Source organism: Bubalus kerabau, chromosome X (assembly GCF_029407905.1).
Source record: "Bubalus kerabau isolate K-KA32 ecotype Philippines breed swamp buffalo chromosome X, PCC_UOA_SB_1v2, whole genome shotgun sequence".
NCBI classification, from domain to species: Eukaryota; Metazoa; Chordata; class Mammalia; order Artiodactyla; family Bovidae; genus Bubalus; species Bubalus kerabau.
Genome location: NC_073647.1, coordinates 130,750,064 through 130,772,108, shown reverse-complemented (window position 1 = coordinate 130,772,108; position 22,045 = coordinate 130,750,064). Strand labels below are relative to the sequence as shown.

Sequence of the window (22,045 nt, the reverse complement as noted above, 5' to 3'; positions counted from 1 at the left end):
AAAGAAGATTTATATACATTAAAGAATAACTGCAAGGGGGAAAGAACAGTAGGAAAAGCAAACAAAGGCATATATGTAGAATAAATAATAATAGCTTTAAAAATTAAAATAGAAAAAACAAAGAAAGAAAGAAAAAAAAAAAGGAAAACTCCACAGAACTGCAAAAACCCAATGTAGAGGCAGAGGTTTATAATAACAGAAAAAAGTGTGACTAAAAAAAAAACTAACCAAAATCTTAATTAGATTTAATAGCGCCTATAAAATTGAAAATTACAACAGGGGTGGGGGGAAGAAAAAGAAAAACATCCAAAAGAATCTACAGAACAAGTCAAAACATAAGAATAATGAATGTTTTCTTGAGTCACTGCTGTCAGAGTCCTTTCCCTCGCTGGGAGTCACAGTCCACCTCACCTCCCTAGGATGCCCTCCAACACTGTGCTGGTCTCTGGACCTGATGTGGGGGCAGCTCAGATTCTAATCTGGTCCTACTACTCTGTGTTCTTGCCTCCAATGTCCACAGCTATCAGAACTAGTGCATTTTCTTTTGTGGGAGCTCTCAATGACCTTTTATATATTCCATAGTCACAGAGTCTGCCTAGTTGATTGTGTGGATTTCATCTGCAGCTTGTACAGCTGGTGGGAAGGTTTTGGGTCTTCTTCCTTAGCCACACTGCCCCTGGGTTTCAATTGTGGTTTTATTTCCACCTCTGCATGTGAGTCATCCACTGGGGTTACTCCTGAGGCTGCCCTGGAGGACTGAGGTCTGCCCCAATGAGGGCCAGATGTGGAGGTGGTGCAGCTGCTTGGGTCACAGGGGTTCTGGCATCACCAGGTACTCAGGAGAGTTGGTAGCTAGGGCAGCAGGAAATATAGTGCTCTAGAGGGGTATGGCAACCAGTATTGGCCAATACACTCCAGTATTCTTTCCTGGCTAACCCCCCTGACAGAGAAGACTGGCAGGCTACAGTCCACAGGGTTGCAAGAGATGGACATGAATGGAGCAACCCTACATGCATGGACACAAGCCTGTTTTTCCTGTGGCAGCTTAGCCCCAGTGAGGGTTGATTGTGAAGGTGGCACAGCTACTTGGGTTGTGGGGACCCTGGCATCACCAAGTGTGCAGGGACACGGACTGCCTCCACTGCAGGAGTTGTGGCCCTATCAGAGTCTTTTTTCGAGCTTCTTGTAGCTGGTGATCAGAAGGCCTCTTTGGCCAGTCTTTCTCTGTAGCTCTTCCCATTCAGGCACTTAGAGGGCTCCCTTACCTGTGGGCCTTCTCTGTTGTGTACATTAGGCACATAGCGGGTCCCCCCCGGGCTGGGGCTCTACTCTGTAGATTGGCATGTCAGGCACTTAAAGGAGCACCCTGGGTGCGATCCTATTCTGTAGTTCAGTGCGTCAGGCGTTTGATGGGCCAGCCTTTGTATTCTTCAGCTGTCGATGCTGGCATGTTGGGCGAAAGAGGCTATGGTGATGGCTCCACTCTCTATATGTGGCTCAGTAGTATTGCCTTGCTTCCATGGCTGCCTGTATTTCCTCCACAGGCATTTCCCACCACAATCTCCTCTCACATCCCCCCAGTTGTTCTCTCCATGGTCAACAGCAGCCCTCGCCATAGGATTCCTCCACAATCCCTAAACTCCAGTTCCCAGCTGCTGTGCCTTCTAGGGGACCTGCATCCCTGTCTGGGGTATGTATGGGTGCGGCAAGGACTGTCTGATTCTCATTCCATTGAGGCTGCCACAGATCAGCTGTTTCACTCTCAGCCTTAAATGTTTCTCCTCTGACTCAGACAGTTGCCCTGATGTGGGGATCAAACCCCTGCTTCGGTGCCCCCACCCGCCGAGGGCAGGTCCAGTCCTACTAACACTCCTGTTTTTTCCCCTAGTTCCTTCCTCCTATCAAGTTTTGCCTGGTTCTGTATATTCTTTACTGCTGGTCAGGGACTCCTGTCCACTCTCAGCTGGTGTTCTGCATGCACTTCTGTGTCTGAAGGTGTATTTCTGATGTATCCATGGAGAGAGATGTACTCCACATCCACCTATTCCTCTGCCATCTTGTTCTCATCTGAAAATGTAGTTCTTTAAAAAAAATTATACGAATGAACTTCTTTAGAAAATATAAACAGACTGAACAGATATCAAAGGCAAAGTTATGGTTACCAAAGAGGAAATAGGAGAAAACGTGTCAGGGAGGGATAAATCAGGAGCTTGGGATGAACATATACATACTACTGTATATAAGGTAGATAACCAACAAGGACCTACTGTATAGAGCAGGAAACTCGATATTCTGTGATAACTTATATGAGGTAAGATTCTCTAAAAGGATGCATATATGTATATGAATAACTGAATCACTTTGCGGTATACCTGAAACTAACACAACATTGTAAATTAAATATACTCCAATAAGATTTAAAAAAGAAAATCACTGAGGAGAAAGATCTGTCTGGACAGGTTTTAAGGCAGATGAAAGTACCCTATTCTGGACGAAATGCCATAAAGTACATTCATTGGTTAGGAAGGGAAATGAGCTCCAGGATTTGAGACAGAGATAGGCTAATTCTATGATTTTGTGCAAATGTCATCAGGTTTTTGTGCAAATGATCAGGACTCCCCTAACCTATAGAGCTGCTAACCCTGAGCTTTAAAGGGAAACAATAAACATCATGGGCCAGTGTTTCAGTTGTACAACAAGACGGCTGGATAGCATGAAACCTTGGGGGGGATTGGTTTCATCAGTGCTTTGTCCCTGAATTCAGGAAGTACCTTGCCAGTAAGGGACTGCCTTTTAAAATTCTTTTGATATTGGACAATGCCCTTGGTCACCAAGAACCCTGTGAGTTCAACACCAAAGGCATGAAAGTGGTCTCCTTTCCTCTAAACACAACATCTTTAAGTCAGCCTATAGATCAGAGGGTCAAAAGGACCTTTCAGGCTCATTACACAGGGTACTGTATGGAAATGATTGTTAATGCTATGGAAGAGAACCCTGATAGAACATCATGAACTCTGGAAGGATTACACAAGTGAAGATGCGATTGTTGTTACCAGAAAAAAAAAAAAAAAAAAAAAAAAAACACATGAAAGCCCAAAACAATAAATTCCTGCTAAAGAAAACAGTCCAGTTGTCGTGTATGCCTTCACAGGATTTGTGACAGAGTCAAGGAAATCATGAAAGAGACTGTGGATATGACATGAAAGGGTGGGAGGGGGTGCAGAGTCCCAAAATACAGATCTTGGAAAAACCCAAGAGCTAACAGACACTACAGCAGAGGAATTAACAAAATACCACTTGATGGAGATGAATGGTTCCGAACCAGAGCTGGATGATGAGGAACAAGATGTAGAAGAAGCAGTGCCAGAAAACAATTGACATTAGACAATCTGGCAGAAGCATTCTGAGGACTCAAGACTGCTTTTGACTCTTGTATGGCATGGAACCTTCTATGATAAAGGCACTGAAATGAAAGCAAATGGTGGAAGGAGGACTGATAACACACAGAAACGTTTTTAGAGAAATGAAAAAGCAAAATCTTCAGACAGAAATTACAATGTATTTCCATAAAGATACACTGAGTGTGCCTGCTTCCTCTGCCTCCCCTTCCACCTCCTCTGCTCTTCCATCTCTGCCACTCATCAAGGTCAACGCCTCCTCTTCCTCCTCCTCTTCAGCCTACTCAGCAAGAAGGTGTGAGGAATGAAGACCTACATGATGATCCACTTCCACTCAATGAGTAGTAAATAATCCTTGTGCCATATGGGTAATCAACTCATCTGTTGAGTATGTGTGTGAGTGTCTTTGTTCTAAGAGCTAATAACTGTAGGCAAGGACTGTATGAGATGTTTCTGTGGCATCATCTTCATCATCACCACCAGCTAAGTATTCATCAGGTAGAACATTGCGTGCAAGACTTGTATTGAAATGGATAGCCTACCATTGCATAGGCAGAAGGTGAGTGATATTTAATATAAAATTAATAATGTTTCATTTTTTTACTGTTTTATGACTTTACTTTCAAGGAATTATATTACTGTACATTGTCCTACCTCTCTCTTGTGAATGGATAAACATAAATGCATATCAGGCTGTCATCACAGGTGTTTTCTCTTAAAGTAACAATGTTTTCAGTACTCTATTATAAATATGACCATAATAGTGTATGATATAAAAAAATTTTAGTGATTCATTCACTACTGTATATTCTCAGCTACCACGAAGCAATCCTATCAAGTACTCTAGGCTGCTGCTACTGTTACTTCTAAGTCACTTCAGTCGTGTCCGACTCTGTGCAACCCCATAGATGGCAGCCCACCAGGCTCCCCCGTCCCTGGGATTCTCCAGGCAAGAACACTGGAGTGGGTTGCCATTTCCTTCTCCAATGCATGAGAGTGAAAAGTGAAAGTGAAGTCGCTCAGTCATGTCCGACTTTTAGCGACCCCACGGACTGCAGCCTACCAGGCTCCTCCCATCCATGGGATTTTCCAGGCAAGAGTACTGGAGTGGGGTGCCATTGCCTTCTCCGACACTAGGCTACTATAAAGCAATTATATTTCTTCTTCTTCATGATCAATGCTTGAATCATTATACCTGTAACTAAATATGAATTTCTTTTCACATTATGTTTTCAGTTTTGATATATAGTGTCTTGTATCTATAGTCTTTTGTGTCAGTAAGACAATATAGATGTAGGTACTGACAGACAATTCTTGTAAATGGATGCTGTAATCCTGTAGTATTGATAAACACAGTACTGTTAATATATTTTCTCTTATGATTTTCTGAATAACATTTTGCTGTCTCTAGCTTACTTTAGCATAAGTATACAGTAGAAAATACTTATAGTATACAAAATAAGCATTGAGCCTTTGTCAGTCAGGCTTCCAGTCAACAGTAGGTTATTATTAGTTACGTGTGGACAGAGTCAAAAGAATACAGGGGGTTTTGACTGCATGGGGGTTTGGTGCCTCTAAACTCCACATGATGCAAGGGTTAATTGTTTATCCAAAGGAAGTGAAATCAGTATCTCGAAGAGACATCTTCACTCCTGTGTTCATTGCACCATTATTTACAATAGCCAGTATATGGTAACAACCCAAATATCTACCAACAGATATATGGATAAAGAAAATGTGGTAGACACAGACAAGGAGATATAATTTCACCTTAAAAAGGAAAGAAATGTTGTTATATGGGACAACATGGAGAAACCACAGGGACATTATTCTAAATGAAATAAGTCAGTCACAGAAGGACAAATGCTGCATGGTTCCACTTATATGAGGTATTTAAAGTCTTTAAACACATAGAAACACAGAGGGGCCACAGGAGGGAGAAATGGGCAGTTGCTTTGCACTTGGTATAATGTTTCAGTTATTCAAGATGAATAAATTCCAGAGATTTGCTGTGCAACAGTGTACCTGTTTTTAACCGTACTGTGCTGTGTGCCTAAAATTTTAAGAGTAGATTTAATGTTAAATGTTTTTACCACAACAATAATTTGAAAATTTGATTGCCCTGCTCTCCAGTAGAGAGTAAGCTGATTAAGTGCAAGCATTTAGAAAAGAACTCTTTTATACTGTTGGTGAGAATGTCAATGGGTAAAGCCACTGTGGAAAACAGTATTAAGGTTCCTCAAAAAATTAAAAACTGAATTACCATATGATTCAGCAAACCACTTCTGGGTATCTATCCAAAGGAGTTAAAATTACACTCTCCAGGAGATATCAGTATTCCCGTATTTGTTGCAGCATTATTCACAATAACCAAAACAGGGAAGCAGCCTAAATGTCCTTTGATGGATGAATGGATAAATATATGGTATATACATATCATGGAGTGTTGTGTGTGTGTGTTCTCAGTCACTCAGTTGTGTCTGACACTTTCTATCCCATGGACTGTAGCCCACGAAGCTCCTCTGACCATGGGATTTCCCAGGGAAGAATAGTGGAATGAGTTGCCATTTCCTCCTCCAGGGGATCTTCCCAATCAAGGGATTGAACACAAGTCTCCTGTGTGTCCTAAATTGGCAGGTGGATTCTGTACCACTGAGTTACATGTGAAGCCTATAATGGAGTATTATTCAGCCTTAAAAAAAAAAGGAAACTTTGTCATTTGCAATAACAGAGATGACCTAGAAGACATTGTGCTAAGTGAAATAATCCAGACACAGAAGGAGAAATAGATGATATCACTTAAATGAGGAATCTAAAATAGGCAACCTGATAGAAGCAGAGTAGGATGGTGATTGCCAGGGGCTGGGAGGAGGTGTAATGAGGAAGTGATTGTCAAAGGGCACTGATTTTCAGTTATATACAGTGAATAATTTCTAGAAATATACCGTGTAGCATAGAGCCTATAGTTAACAATTCCATATTGTACACTTAAAGATTTTCTAAAAGGGTAGATGTTACATTAATTGTTCAGGGAGTCTTATCCACTGGATCACCAGGGAAGTTCTGAGAATGAGCTTTTTGGATGCTTACTAGTACCGTGGATGGTTTGTGTTTAAAAAAAAAAAAAAAAGGAACAACAGCAACCACCAAAACAACGTCTAGCCCCTGCCCGTTGAATTTTAGAATCTAGGAGGTACCATTACATAAAAATATGGTGAGATACTCTCTGACCAAAAGCAGCAGTCCCCAACCTGCAGGCCTTGGACCAGTACCTCCTGTGAGATCAGCAGTGGCATTTACATTTGAAATAAAGTTCACAATAAATGCACTGTGCTTGAATTACCCCAAAACCATCCCCCACTCCAAGTCTGTGGAAAAATTGTCTTCTACAAAACCAGTCCATGGTGCCAAAAAGGTTGGGGACTGCAGAAAGAACAAGTCAAAAGCAGGGGTAAGTGGGGGCAGGCAGTTGGAGTTGAAAGCAAGTGTAAATGGCCTGCAGTGAGGCAGTTTGGAGCCTTGTTGTTTGTTGTTCAGTCATTAAGTCATGTCCCACTCTTTGTGACTCCATAGACTGCAGCTCACCAGGCCTCTCTGCGCTTCACTGTCTCCTCGAGTTTTCTCAAACTCATGTCCATTGAGTCAGTGATGCCTTCCAACCATCTTCTCCTCTGCTGCCCCCTCCTCTCCTGCCCTCAATCTCTGTTTCCTAGCATCGGGGTCTTTTCCAATGAGTCGGCTCTTCACATCAGGTGGCCAAAGTATTGGAGCTTCAGCTTCAGCATCAGTCCTTCCAATGAATACTCAGGGTTGATTTCTTTTTGGATGGACTGGCTTGATCTCCTTGCTGTCCACGGGACTCGCAAGAATCTTCTCCAGCACCACAGTTTGAAAGCATCAATTCTTCAGCGCTCTGCCATCTTTATGGTCCAACTCTCACATCCATACATGACTACTGGAAAAACCATAGCTTTGAGTACAGGGACCTTTGTCGGCAAACGGATGTCTCCGTTTTTTAATACACAGTCTCGCTTTGGAGCCTTAGGAAAATGCAAAGCCTTCAGCGAGAGGTCATTTCAAGGGAAGTTGCCTGGTGGGCTACTCCTAGACAGTGGGAGTGGTGAGCCCGGTCAGATCCTCAGATGGAGGGCCTCAGAGAATCCACAGTCTCCTGGACTGGTGACCTTTACACTGAGTTGAGGGAGCCAGAGACCTCTCCTTAAGGACCTACTCGATTATTTTATCTTGTGTGTAATTGGGCAAATTCTAGATTTCTTGTTGGTACTTAAATGCGTGGAAATATTCATTAATTAGATGAAAGGGTATCTGGGAGGGAAGATACTGGTCAATGACAAAAATTCTAAGAGCTCTGAGTTGTTTCCAGCTGGGAAAGATTCTACCTCAGGCACATTCTATGTTACATCCTGTGGTGGGAATGTTACATGATTGTCCTTGCTAGGCAACATTTAGTGCACTGTGATTATCTTTGTCTTGGAGTTGGGATAATGTGCTGGAGTTCAGGGGGCTAGTGAAAAAGCATGTGAAACAATTGACCAGCTTAAACTGGTTTGACCCTCTCAAATAGATTGTTGATTAGTCACACCTTGAGTCATTTTACAAAGAAAGAACTGCAAGTGTCTAAGAGGGAACACATGACCTCAGGATGACCCCAGAGCCAAGCTCTTCAGTCTGCAAAACTCAAGAGAAGAGAAATATCGTCCTGGGCCATTTACAAAGTGAGAAGTCCTTCAATGAGGAAAACCTGGCTTCCTGTAACCTGAGTAGCTGAAATGAAATTGAAGACTAGCCAATTAGCTTCCAATAGAAATTCCCGAGACCCCTTAAATTGCACCCAGGCTCCTGGATTGGAGAGAGATCTGATACCTTGCATCCTGCATTGGTTGGCCTTGCAGTAAAGCTCTTTTCTCTAAAGCTCTTGCCATAAGTATTGACTTCTCTGAGCATCGGGCTTGAGCCCATGTTCTGTGAGTTTGGGCAGCCTTATTGAGGTTTAGGACTTGTGACCATCTGCTTGATGCACTGTAGCCCCTGATGGGCCCTCAACACCAACCCTGAGTGGCCACCTATACTGAGTTTGTCTAGAGAGTTGGCTCTCGGGTTCCTGTTTGCTAGCCATGGCACTCTGGGCTCCTCTGGCTTCTGGGGCTCCTTTCACTTTTAAGGAAGGAAACAGCTCCTGGATCAGACATCTTTGGGGTGAGTAAACTCCTTAAAATATGCCTGTAACTAAATGTGCTATATGAAGTTAGAATGTGCCTGTAGTCTAATAATCTCATCAGGACTGTGTGTTAGAGAGGATGAGACGGTTGGATGGCATCACTGACTCAATGGGCATGAGTTTGAGCAAACCTGAGGAGAAAGTGAAGGACAGGGAAGCCTGGTATGCTGCAGTCCATTGGGTTGCACAGAGTCAGACGTGACAAATTGAAGAACGACACCACCACTGTGGGTTAGAGTCCCACCTAGGAGTTTCTTCTGTCTGATTAGAATCCTAAGGCTACAGTCGTGGGTTAAAGACCCACCCAAAAGAGGACAATGTCAGAGGTTAGAGCTACTGAGGTGCTCAAATGATTGGGTTAGAGTTCTGAACACTGGCTTAAGGTTCCAGGCCTTTGGATTTAATTGCCTATGTTTGTCTGTGTCTGACTCTTTTATGTGTTGGGATTGGCTAATAGGAGTTGGCTATAATGGCACCCCACTCCAGTACTCTTGCCTGGAAAATCCCATGGATGGGAGGAGCCTGGTGGGCTGCAGTCCATGGGGTCGCTAGGAGTTGGGCACGACTGAGCGACTTCACTTTCACTTTTCACTTTCATGCATTGGAGAAGGAAATGGCAACCCACTCCAGTGTTCTTGCCTGGAGAATCCCGGGGATGGGGGAGCCTGGTGGGCTGCCGCCTATGGGATCGCACGGAGTCGGACGCGACTGAAGCGACTTAGTAGCAGCAGCATGGGATGAATGTGGCGAGACTTTATTCAACCTGTAATTAATGAGGGTCCTCTGAATCCGGAGATAAAACACCTTGCTCCTCGCCTGGACATCTTGCTCTATGGAGGTGATGGGGGTTTTCCCCTTTGCCTAAGGTGACAGCACAGAGGTATTGTTACAGATGGATATTCTTTTTTAAAAAAAAAAATTTGTTGCAGATTTGTTGATTTACAATCTTATGTTAGTTTCAGGTGTCCAGCAAAGTGATTCAGTTACACATATACTCAATCTTTTCCAGATTCTTTTTCCATATAGGCTATTACAGAATATTGAGTAGAGTTCCCTTTGTTATATAGGAGGTCCTGTTCAGTTATCTATTTTCTATATTGGTTGTGTGTCTATGTTCATCTTAAGCTTCTAAAGTATCCCCCCCAACAAAGTTCTCCTTTGGTAACCATAAATCTCTTTTCAAATTGTGGGAGTCTGGTTCTGTTTTTTGAATAAGTCCATTTGTGTCATTTTAAAAAATTAGACTGTACCTATGAGCAATATACTGTGGTATTTGTCTTGGTCTGACTTCTCTCATTATGACAATCTCTAGATCCATCCATGTTGCTGAAAATGGCATTCTTTCAGTCTTTTTTATGGCTGAGTATTCTTCCATTGTATTTATGCATCACATCTTTTTCATCTGTTGATGGACCTGTAGGTTGTTTCCATGTCTTGGCTCTTGTAAACAGTGCCCCAAGGAACATGGGGGTGCTTGTTCCTATTCAAGTTATGGTTTTCTTCGGATATATGCCCAGGTAGTCTATTTTTTATTTTTTTTAATTTTTTTAATTTTTTGGCCATTTAACATATTTTTAATTTTATTTTATTTTTAAACTTTACATAACTGTATTAGTTTTGCCAAATATCAAAATGAATAAAATTTATTGGAGTATAGTTGTTTTACAATGTTGTGTTAGTTTTAGGCATATAGCAAAGTAATGCTGTTATATATATATATATTAATTCATTTTCAGTTTCTTTTCTCATGTAGGTTATCCCAGAATATTGATTAGAGTTCCCTGTGCTATGCAGGAGGTCCTTATTGGTTATCTATTTCATAAATAGGGGTGTGTGTACGTTGATCCCAAGCTCCTGATTTATCCCTCCCTCCTACATTTCCCTTTAGTATCCATAAGTTCGTTTTCAGGATCCGTAAGTTTTCTGTTTTGTATTAAGTTCATTTTATCACTTTTTAAAATTAGATTCCACATATGAAGGATATATTTGTCTTTGACTTACTTCACTTCGTATGACAATCCCTAGGTGCATCCATGTTGCTGCAAATGGCATTCTTTCCTATGGCTGAGTAATATTCCTTTGTATTTCTGGACCACATGTTTATCTACTTCTCTGTTGATGGACATTTAGGTTGTTCCCATGTCTTAGGTATTGTAAATATTGCTGTAATTTACATTGGGGTGATTATTCCATTTTTGAATTATGTTTTTCTCAGGATATATGCTCAGGAGACAGATTGCTGGATATTATGATGGTATTATTTTTCTATTTCATTTTATTGAGTATAATTAATTTAAAATGTTGTGTTAGTTTCAGGTATATAACAGAGTGATTCAGTTATACATACACATATTCACTCATTTTCAGACTCTTTTGTCATACAGATTACTACAGATTATTGAGTACAGTTCCCTGTGTTATACAGTAGGTGCTTTGGGGTTATTGCTATTATATATATTAGTTGTAGATGTGGGCTTCCCAAGTGGCACAGTGGTAAAGAATCACCTGCCAATGCAGGAGAGACAAAATAAGTGGGTTCAGTCCCTGGGTCAGGAAGATCCCCTAGAGCAGGAAATCACAACTCACTCCAGTATTCTGACCTGGAAAATTCCATGGATGGAGGGTCCTGGTGGACTACAGTCCATGGAGTCACGAAGAGTCAGACACATCAGTCGTGTATGTTTATCTCAGGCTCCTAAAGTGTCCCTCCCCCAGCATGTCTCCAGTGGGAATCATAAGCTTGTTTTCGATATCCATAAGTTGGTTTCTATTTTGTAAATGAGTTTATTTGTGAAGTGAAATGAAAGTCGCTGTCTTATCTGACTCTTTACAACCCCATGGCCTATATAGAATTCTCCAGGCCAGGATACTGGAGTGGGTAGCCGTTCCCTTCTCCAGGGGGTCTTCCCAACCCCAGGATCAAAGCCAGGTCTCCCACATTGCAGGTAGATTCTTTACTAGCTGAGCCACCAGGGAAGCAAGTTCATTTGTGTCATTTTTTAAAAATTAGATTCCACTTACGAGTGATAACATATGATATTTGTCTTTCTCTGTCTTTTTTTTTTTTTCTGGTAGACAATTTATTTTTTTTTAATTTTATTTTATTTTTAAACTTTACATAACTGTATTAGTTTTGCCAAATATCAAAATGAATCCGCCACAGGTATACATGTGTTCCCCATCCCGAACCCCCCTCCCTCCTCCCTCCCCATTCCATCCCTCTGGGTCATCCCAGTGCACCAGCCCCAAGCATCCAGTATTCTCTGTCTTACTTTACTTATTATGACATTCCCTAGGTCCATCCATGTTGCTGCACATGTCATTAATTAATTCTTTTTATGGCTGAATAATATTCCATTGAATATATTTACAACAAATGCTTTATTCATTCCTCTGTTGATAGACATTTAGGTTACTTCCATATCTTCGTAAATGTAAATAGTGCTGCAATGAAGATTGGCATGCATGTATATTTATGAATCATGGTTTTCTCTGGATATGTACTAGGAGTGGGATTGGTAAATCATATGGTAACTCTATTTTTCGTTTTTCAAGGAACTTCCATAATGTTCTCCGTAGAGACTGTGTCAATTTGCATTCCCACCGAGAGTGCAACAGTGTTCCCTTTTTTCCATACTCCATCATTTGTTGTTTGCAGATCTGGGGATGAAGACCATTCTGGCTGGTGTGAGGTGATACCTCATTGTACTTTTCATTTGCATGTTTCTGATAATTAGTGATGTTGAGCATCTTTGCATATGCTTTTTGGTCATCTGTGTGTCTTCTTTGAAGGAATGTTTGTTTATACACTCTGCCTACTTTTTATGGGATTGTTTATTTGACACAGAGGTGCATGAGCTATTTATATATTTTGGAGATTATTCTGCTGTTGTTTGCTTTGTTTGAAAACATTTCCTCTCATTCTGTGAGTTGTCTTTTTGTTTTTGGTTTCTTTTGCTGTGTGGAAGCTTTTGACTTTCATTAAGGGTCACCTGTTTGTTTTTATTTTTATTTTAATTACTCCAGGAGGTGGATCAAAAACCATTTTACTAAAATAAAAAAATACTGCTGCAACTTATGTCAAACAGTGAATGTTCTGCCTAGGTTTTCCTCTGAGGGTTTTATAGAATCTGGGTTTACATTTCGGTCTTTGATCCATTTTGAGTTTATTTTTGTGTATGGTGTTAGAGAATGTTCTAAATTCATTATTTTACATGTAACTGTCCAGTTTTCAAGGCACCACTTATTGAAGAGACTGTCTTTTTTGGTTTGCTAGTATTTTGTTCAGGATTTTTCCATCTGTGTTCTTCAATGATATTGGCCTGTCATTTTCTTTTTTTTGTTTTTGTGTGTGTGCTTCTCTGTCTGGTTTTGCTCTCAAGGTGATGGTGGCCTCATAGAATGAGCTTGGGAGTGTTCCTCCCTCTGTAATTCTTTTTGGAAGAGGTTGATAGAATCTCTAAGTGTTGGATAGAACTATCCGAGAAGCCACCTGATCCTGGACATTTTATTGGAAAATTTTAAATCACTGTTTCAGTACTTGTGATCTGTCTACTCACGTTCTCTATTTCTTCCTTGTTTAGTCTTGAAAGGCTGTACCTCTCTAAGAATCTGTCATTTCTTCTAGATTGTCCATTTTATTTGCATAGAGTTGTTTATAGTAGTCTCTTATGATACTTGGAGTTCGACACGAGTGTATTCTTGATGAAACCAGCCCTGATTACCTTGTTGTGGTGTGAGCATAAATGTAAGGTGAGGGAGTATAAAGCAGGAAAAGTCTCCCCCCGACACACAGAAGAATGCACCCTAATCCGGCTAAGGAATTTCTTTTTTTTTTTTTTTTCTCCTTCCAGTTTTATTGCAATATAATTGACTTAGAGCACTGGGTAAGTTTAAGGTGTACAGCACAATGATTTGACTTACACACACAATGAAATGATTGCCACAGTAAGTTTAGGGAACATCCGTCATCTCATATAGATATAAAAGAAAAGAAAAAAATTTTTCCTTGTTTTGATGCACGATACTGGATGCTTGGGGATGGTGGACTGGGATGACCCAGAGGGATGGTACGGGGAGGAAGGAGGGAGGAGGGATCAGGAAGGGAAACACATGTATACCTGTGGTAGATTCATGTTGATATATGGCAAAACCAATACAATATTGTAAAGTTAAAAAATAAAATAAAAATAAAGAAAAAAAATCAGATGAAGGAAGTAAAAATGTCACACTTCCAGTTATAAGATAAATCAGTACTAGGGATGCAATGTCTTTGGGCTTCCCCCATTGGTTCAGATGGTAAAGAACCTGCCGGCTAAGGAATTTCATACAATAGGGGACATTCTGGTGTTTCCTCACTAAAAAGTCCAGTCCTATTGTATATCAGCCAGAATAGCAGGGAGGTAGTTCTGAACTACTTTTATATATTTGTGCATGCTGCTGCTGCTAAGTCACTTCAGTCGCATGTCCTACTCTCTGCGACCCCATAGACAGCAGCCCACCAGGCTTCCCCGTCTCTGGGATTCTCCAGGCAAGAACACTGGAGTGGGTTGCCATTTCCTTCTCCAATGCATGAAAGTGAAAAGTGAAAGTGAAGTCGCTCAGTCATGTCCGACTCTGTGCGGCCCCATGGACTGCTGGCTACCAGGCTCCTCCGTCCATGGGATTTTCCAGGCAAGAGTACTGGAGTGGGGTGCCATTGCCTTCTCTGATATTTGTGCATGCGTGATGTTAAAAATGAAATTTTACCAGGAAAAATAGCCATTGGTTGTGGTCTTAATGGCCATGGGCTACATAGAGGCCTTGGAGTCAATGTATTTCCCCTGAAAATTGCCCAGACATCTAGATTTGCTTATCAGTGATCTCTGCTGGAGGGGTAAAGTATTTTGGTCATGTACCAGAAAGATTAAACCCCAGCATGCTCAGAAAGGAAGTGAGGAAATCGGTGTTTGAATGTGTGTGCTCCTGAATTGCTCTCTGAAAGTCAGCTCTGCCTGAGTCTAAGACAGCTTCCTCTTTCACTTTCTTCAATGTGATGCAATCACTGTCTCAGCCTCCTACACACTAGGTAAGTTTTTCTACATGGAGACTGAGACAGAGCCTGAACTTCTATAGGACCCTCCTCAGTAGACAAGTATGCCCTCAGCACATGGGAGGGCAGAAATATTAGGAGCCTGTGACCAAATGGGCTGCAGTCTTGGATCTGGTGGGACAGATTCCTTGGAAGCTGGGTAGCATGTGTGCCTTTCAAGCTACAGTTTGACAACCACATATAATAATGGAAAACTATTCAAGGTTCTTTATGTGAACACTCAGATCCAAGCTGGTCACCTTGAGACTGTCCATTCTTCTCAGTGGTTTCTCCAGGGAGCTCATACAGCCAACGCTTTCCAGAAACCAAACTAGGAGATGGAATTGGGTCCTAAATTAAGGGGTGATGCCTCAAGTTTGCCCATTTTCTTCCTAGAGAGGAACAAAGCGCTCTAAGCCACAGATAGAGAAGCCCTGAAGGCTTTCCTACACCTCCCACGAATGCAAGGGCTTTCCAGGGAGACCTCAAGTTCCTGATAAGAGTACTGGTTGATATCCACTTCAATCCATGAAGTCTGGGAAGAGGCAGCAAGCATTGGTTAAAGACAGTTGGTCCAGGCTCTGTTTTCTGGACAAAAGGTAAACTATTTTGAGCACTACAGTGGGAGAAATTGGTCAGTCAACTGCAGAGCTCAGTTTGGGCTGAGGAGTGGCCAGGAAGAGCCAAGACAGATGACCCAATAGTAATAAATTCCATCCAGGCACCAAAACGCCAAACTTCAAGCAATAGCCTGAAAAGAAACATGTGAAGGAAACAAAGCCTCTGATAATATCTTTCTTAAATGGCAATTAATCCAACCTTGTCAGTGCTTATGTAACACTCCAGTCCTGGTGGTAGAAAACTCTGTGACCTGGGATTATCATTTTCTACAGAATTTGAGACTCATTAACCAAATTGAGGATGATTTCCCACAAGCTTGAAGAATGTACAAGGAGAAATGGGGGGATTGAAGCATAAAGCATTGACCAGTTTAAAGTGGTTTTGCCTCCTTAAACAGGCTGTTGATTAATCAAACCTTGAGTTATTTTTAGAGGCAGCACTATGCATATGCCAAAAAGGAGCCTATGTTTCTAGGATGACTGCAGAACCAAGAGGGTTCAGTCTGTGGAACTCTCCGAGTAGGAATGTTGCCAGGGGAGAACTGTATGAAGTCCTTCAATGCAGAAAATCGGGCTTCTAGCAGCATGAATAGCTTACATGAACTAATTCAAGACTAGCCAATTAGCTTCCAAGTTTGCAGTTCCCCTAAACCCTTTCATTTTACTTCAAACTCTGGATTGAGGAGACAGATTTGAGAGCCCCACTTCTGTCTTCTTGCTAGTCCACCTTAGATTAAAGTTTTTCTCTCAAAAGCCCGTTCCATAGTATTGGCTTCTAGGTGCATCAGGCAGTAAGCCCTTGCTGGGGAACACTAGTGACTGATAGGCCTGGAATTAGATTCCTCTCTGAATTCCTCTAGATCTGACGCTGTTATACTCCTCTTGCTCTAAAGCAGAGCTTGTGTTCCTTAACACTCAAATGTATCCTGGGATAAAAGTAAGGACTCTGGATATATTCCAATACACTTCTTCAGGCACAAAGCCTCGAAGGCTACATCAATAAATGACATGAATAAAGAAGAGAAACAGATGATAGGGACAGTAAGATCGTCTCTCAGTGCAGTGTCCGATAACCTCATTCAGAATAGCACAAAACCATCTTGGATGGCTTTTTTCCTTTAGAATTGTACTCATATCTCAAATACAGTGACTTGGGTTCTAGATCACTGCAATAAAGTGAAAATTGCCATAGAGTAAATCAGTAGGAATTTGGGGGATTCCCAGTGCTTATAAAAGTTGTTAATCCTATTGTACACTTACTAGAAGATGTCTAAAAAATGCACATAGCTTAATTTACAAAGGTAAGACAGTTACAATAGTAACAAAGACAACTGATCAGGTCACCATAAGAAATAAAATAAGGAAAGAGATTAAAATATTTGAAGAATTAACAATATGTGGAACAGGGACCCCAAGTGAATACATGATGTTGGGAAATGATGCCATAGACGTGTTCAATGCATGGACCATAAACTTGCAGTTTGTAACAAAACACAGTATTTGTGGTGCATGATTACATGCAGTAGAATGTTTGAAAAGTATGCCTGTTAATCAATTAAAACCAGTCATGAAAAGAGACTGACTCTGGCTTTTGAAAAGAATGGAGCAGCATTTTTCTCAGGGAACACACCCCATTTTGCCCCTTGCCTTCTGTGTTATTTTACCCATCTCAGATCAAGTCTGGGACATGAAACTTTAAGGTTTGCATTAGGGACACTGCTGAAGAGTTTGCCGGAATGTGGTGCTCGCCAGGAATCCTTTAATTGAAGAGATAGACAAAATTTGGGCTTCCATAGGTGAGGACTGGAGAGACGAGCACCGCAAAATACAGGTCATTCAGAGACCTACCCAAACTTGCTCTCAGGCCTAGAATGCCCAGACAGGACATTCCATCTTATAAGCCTTGTAGTTCTCTGTGAGGTCAAAGTCTCAGTCTAAGAAAAATGGCCTCAGTTCAGTAGAGGGAGAATCTCAGGTTGGAGGGTCAGGTCCCAGGACTGGCCAGGACCATGGTGAGATCCCTGAGTGAAGAAAGAAGTATCACTAGACCCACAAATGAGGAGGCTTTACAGACCCCTGCCCCTATTCCTAACCCCAGAGGCTCCAGGCAGAGTTATACGGATGAGAAGCCTCTTCATTTCTATCTGGGCTCAGCGAGGGAATGGATGGAACCCCAGTTCTTAGGAGGATGGCATCTTGGCCATCACCACTGGGAAGATGAGGACCATCAGTGCTGATGAGAGGGTCTCTCCCACCAAGGAGGAAGGCTCACAGAGTGGCGCTGCCCCTGTCAAGGAGAGATGCACAGAGAAGTGCCCTGATTCCCCACTAGGGACTCGGAGAGGTGAGGGCTTCGTTTGGGGGCAGGAGGACTGCAGTCCGTAGTGTGAAGGGTCCTGGGCTCTGACAGACGGCATGGTGAGGACCCTAAGGGATGACCCAGGGACCGCTGAACACTGAACGACGGGGTCCCCACAGAGCCCCGCCCCTTCCATCATCCCTCAGAGATCGTGCACAGGGCAGCCATAGCCGAAAGTGTCTCTGCAAAACTTCTGTGCTGGTGGCGAAGAGCTCGGACTGATGTTCAGCGCGTTCGTGGGGCTAAGAGTGGATTCCCAGGACTGATCTGAAGGCAAAGTGAGGACCTGAATGTGGACTCCAGGGACCATTCCCCTGTCCTGTAACAAAGATAACTCCCAAAGTCTCATCTCTGTGATTGGCAGGGGAAGGTTCCTACAACTCTCTTAGGCCGATTTCTTCGGTACATCGTGATCTAAGACATTCTGTAAGATAAGCGATTACTTGATTCTGTAAATGAAGGAAACCTAGGCCCTAACTCCACATCTTATTCAGTAAGCTGGTTCAAGATAACATGGCATTACAATATGTTATTTCCTTTACAACATGAAAACACTAAACAGTGCAATATGTGGGATCAAGAAATAGAGGGAATGTAAGATGGATGGTATTTTGTTTCCTCATTTTTCCTAATTGTGTTTTACAAAATTATAAGTGACCATGTATGCTTCGTTAATTCAAAAATGTAAAATTAAATTCTAAGAAATTCATCCTCATGCTCACAGGCTCATTTATTCCCTAAATAGTAATTGAGCCTCTGCTCATAGAAGACTCCATGCTAGTACTTGGAGAGCTGAGAAAAAGATCTAGCCACTCACCATAAAATTATAGAGTCGAAAAGCAGCTGTCATGTAAAGGAAATGGTGACATGACAGCAGCCAAATGTGAATTCCCTGATGCAAAGTAGTGATGGGCCTTGGGAAAGTATAAGTCTATCCGTGGGAAGTAATTATAAGTTTTGTGCATGGCGGGCTGGATGAGGCTGTGGCAATCGTGACCAGGGACCAGGTTCTCCATGGTGGGCCGCATAGTTTAAAGACAAAGCCTGGGATGGGAAACTGCCTTTAACAGTCACAGGCACACTTCACTCTGTTGCACGTTGCTTTATTGTATTTCACAGGTACTGCTTTTCTTTTCTTTGTTCTTTTTCTTTACCAAATTAAAAGTTTGTGTCAGTCAACCTTGCTTCCAGCAAGTCTTTCGGCTCCATGTTTCCTACACCGTTTGCTCACTTCATGTCTGTGTGTCACGTTTTGATACCACTTGCAGTGTTCACACCCTCAGCAGCAAAAATGATGGACTCAGTGAAGGCTCAGATAATGGTTAACATCTTTTTTCTTTTAGCAAAGAGGTGTTTCTATTTAAGACATCTATATTGTTCTGAGGCACAATGCTATTGCCCACTTAATAACCTATAGTATAGTATAAACATAAATTTTATGAAAGCACTGGAAACCAAAAAATTTGTATGACTCAATTGTGATATGGACTTTCCTTTGGGGGTGGAGACCCAAACCTGCAGCATTTTCTGAGTCTGCCTGGGATTATGAGTAAATCAGAGAGAAATCATGTGAAGCTGGCATGGAATGTGTCCTGTGCACTCATTCAAGTACAGGGAAACCCTGTGCAGATTAGATGGTTTATTCATGTTGTCTTCTGTCTGTGGAGTTTCCCAGAAATCAGGGTGGCACTCCCCTGAGGTGGGATGATAATTTGAAGTCGCTGGACTGGCGTACTCTGCCCTCAGGGTGGGGGTGCCAGAGCCCACGCCACTAAAAAAAATAATAATAATTGAAATCAAGTTATCTTGACTGTAATTTGGCAAGCAATTGGGAAGGAATAGACACTTTTGGGTGGTTAAATGAATGAAAGTGGGAGTGGTTTATGAAAAAGGTCAAGTCAGAGATAGGTAAGATTGGGGCCTTTGAAACATTTTGGAGCTTTCTGTTACATCGGCTGAGGATGTCTACCTCATGGTGACCTTCAGTGGCATACTCTTAACTGGGATATGCTAGGTTTCCTTGCTAACCAGTATTTTTCTGATTTATTTATTGATGAGTTTGGAGAAAAGTCTACTCCTGTGAAATGACCACCACAGTTTATGCCATAAACATATCCATTACCTCCAAAATTTCCCTCTCATCCTTTTTTAAGTTTATTTTTTATCGGAGTTTAGTTGCTTTACAATATTGTGTTGTTTCTGCCATACATCAACATGAATTGGCCATAGGTATACATATGTCCCCTCCCCCTTGAACATCCCCCCACCTCCCACTCCTCCCCACCCATCTAGATTATCACAGAGCACCATTTTGAGCTCCCTGCATCACACAGCAAATCCCCATTTGCTGTCGATGTTCCATATGGTAATGTGTATGTTTCAGTATTACTCTCGGTTTGTCCCTCCCTCTCGTCCACCCTTGTGTCACCAAGTCTGTCCTCTACGTCTGCATCTCCATCCTGCCCTGCAAATACATTCATCAATGCTGTCTCCTAGATTCCATGTATATGTGTCAGGATACGATGTTTATATTTCTCTTTCTGACTTTCTTCACTCTGTATAATAGGCCCTAGGTTCACCCACTACATTGGAACTCACTCAAATATGGTCTTTTTATGGCTGAGTAGTACTTCATTTTATACAGAAACCAGAATTCTTTATCCATTCAGCGATGGACATCTAGGTTGTCTGTGGCCTATCTGTTATAAATAGTGCTGCAATGAACATTGGAGTACATGTGTCTTATTCAGTTATGGTTTCCAAAGGGTTTATGCCCAGTAGTGGGATGGTTGGGTCATGTGGTAGTTTTAGTCCGAATTTTTAAGGAAACTTTATACTGTTCTCCATAGAGGCTGTATCAATTTACATTCCCACCAACAATGCAAGAGAGTTCCCTTTTCTCCACACCCTCTCCAGCATTTATTGTTTATAGACTTTTTGATGATGGCCATTTTGACAGATGCCTTCTCACCATTTATGTTTTATGTCTGGGATAAGAACACTTGCCATAAGATTTGACCTCAGAGAGAGTGTACAATATGGTATTTTTAGCTATAAGCTCTATATTATATAGTATAATTAAACTTTGTAACTTTTGATTAATACTGAAAATTGGAATACTGCCTGCTGTATCAGTGAATAAACACTGTCAGTTATCGACAGTTGCAGCCACCACGGATGGTGAACCCTGAGGGAACACAGGATGTAAAAATACAGGATACGGGCCCCAGATATGTGAAGTTCATATCAAAGGAATGATTTCAGTGAGCCCCGATTCTTGCATCTTTCCATATATGGAAAAGGGCTAAATTCCTTAACCAGGGTTATCTGGTTTTCCTTCATTTATCATAATCTTTTGATATTCAGACTACCTTTCCTTTGTTGCAAAACTTCTATGTAACCTGGCTCCTCCCCTCCCTTCTTTGGAGCAGTTCTCTCAGGGTTACTCGAGACGCTGCCTCCTGGGATGAAGTCCTAAATGTTTGTACCAAAGAGAACATACCTGTCAGCTTTTAGGTTGTGAATGTTTTTTTTTTTCTTTTAATTTATTTATATTAATTGGAGGCTATTTACAATATTGTAGTGGCTTTTGCCATACATTGACATGAATCAGCCATGGGTGTACATTGTTCCCTTTCCTGACCCCCCTCCCACCTCCCTCCCCATCCCATCTCTCAGGGTCATCCCAGTGCACCAGCCCTGAACACCCTGTCTCATGTATAGACTGTGAATGTTTTTTAAGTCTACAGTTCCTTCTCATTCACCCTCCCATAGACCATGGTAACCACCACTCTGCTCTCTGTTTTTTTGACTTTGACCATTTTAGATTCTTCATCTAAATGGCATGCAGTATTTGTCCTTCTGTGTCTGGCTTATTTCACTGTAGCAGAAGGTCCTCTAGGTTTATGCACGCTGTCATAACTGGAGAGGTTAGCTTCTTTTTAAGGCTGAATGGTATTCCATTATATGTATATTTTGCATCTTCTTTATCCATTCATCTGTCACTGGACACCTAGGCTGCTTCCCTTTCTTGGCCATTGTGAGTAGTGCTGCAATGAACATGGGAGTGCAGAGCTCTCTTCGAGGTCCTGATTTCAGTTCCTTTGGATAGTAGTGGAATGTGGAAAGTATTATGTGTTATTTTTGATTTTTTGAGGAACTGCTACACTGGTTTCCCTGTAAATTGGCTGTACCAATTTATATTCCTACCAGCAGTGTTGAATATGTATAGTTTACTAAGAAACTTGCAAACTGTCTTCCAAAGTGGCTCTACCATTTTGCATCACCACCACCAAGGAATGAGAGTTCTTGTTGATTCACATCCTTACCAGCATTTGGTGTTGTCAGTCCTTTGAATGC

At 41.7% G+C, this 22,045-nt stretch overlaps 1 protein-coding gene across 6 annotated transcripts in view; it reads left to right on the top strand.

Annotated features, from left to right (window-relative positions):
• Nucleotides 1-3,847: 3,847 nt before the first annotated feature.
• Nucleotides 3,848-22,045, top strand: part of LOC129638702 (melanoma-associated antigen B4-like) — a 31,774-nt gene continuing 13,576 nt past the window's right edge. Inside the window, exons 1-2 of one of the 6 annotated variants that reach the window (XM_055563309.1) lie at nucleotides 8,479-8,615; nucleotides 15,104-15,306. The gene's annotated coding sequence lies outside the window, so the exon portion shown is untranslated. Of the gene's footprint in view, nucleotides 3,958-8,109; nucleotides 8,616-12,210; nucleotides 12,330-15,103; nucleotides 15,307-22,045 lie in introns of those variants that run through there. The other 5 variants (XM_055563310.1, XR_008707976.1, XM_055563306.1 and 2 more) reach the window with 5 other exon arrangements.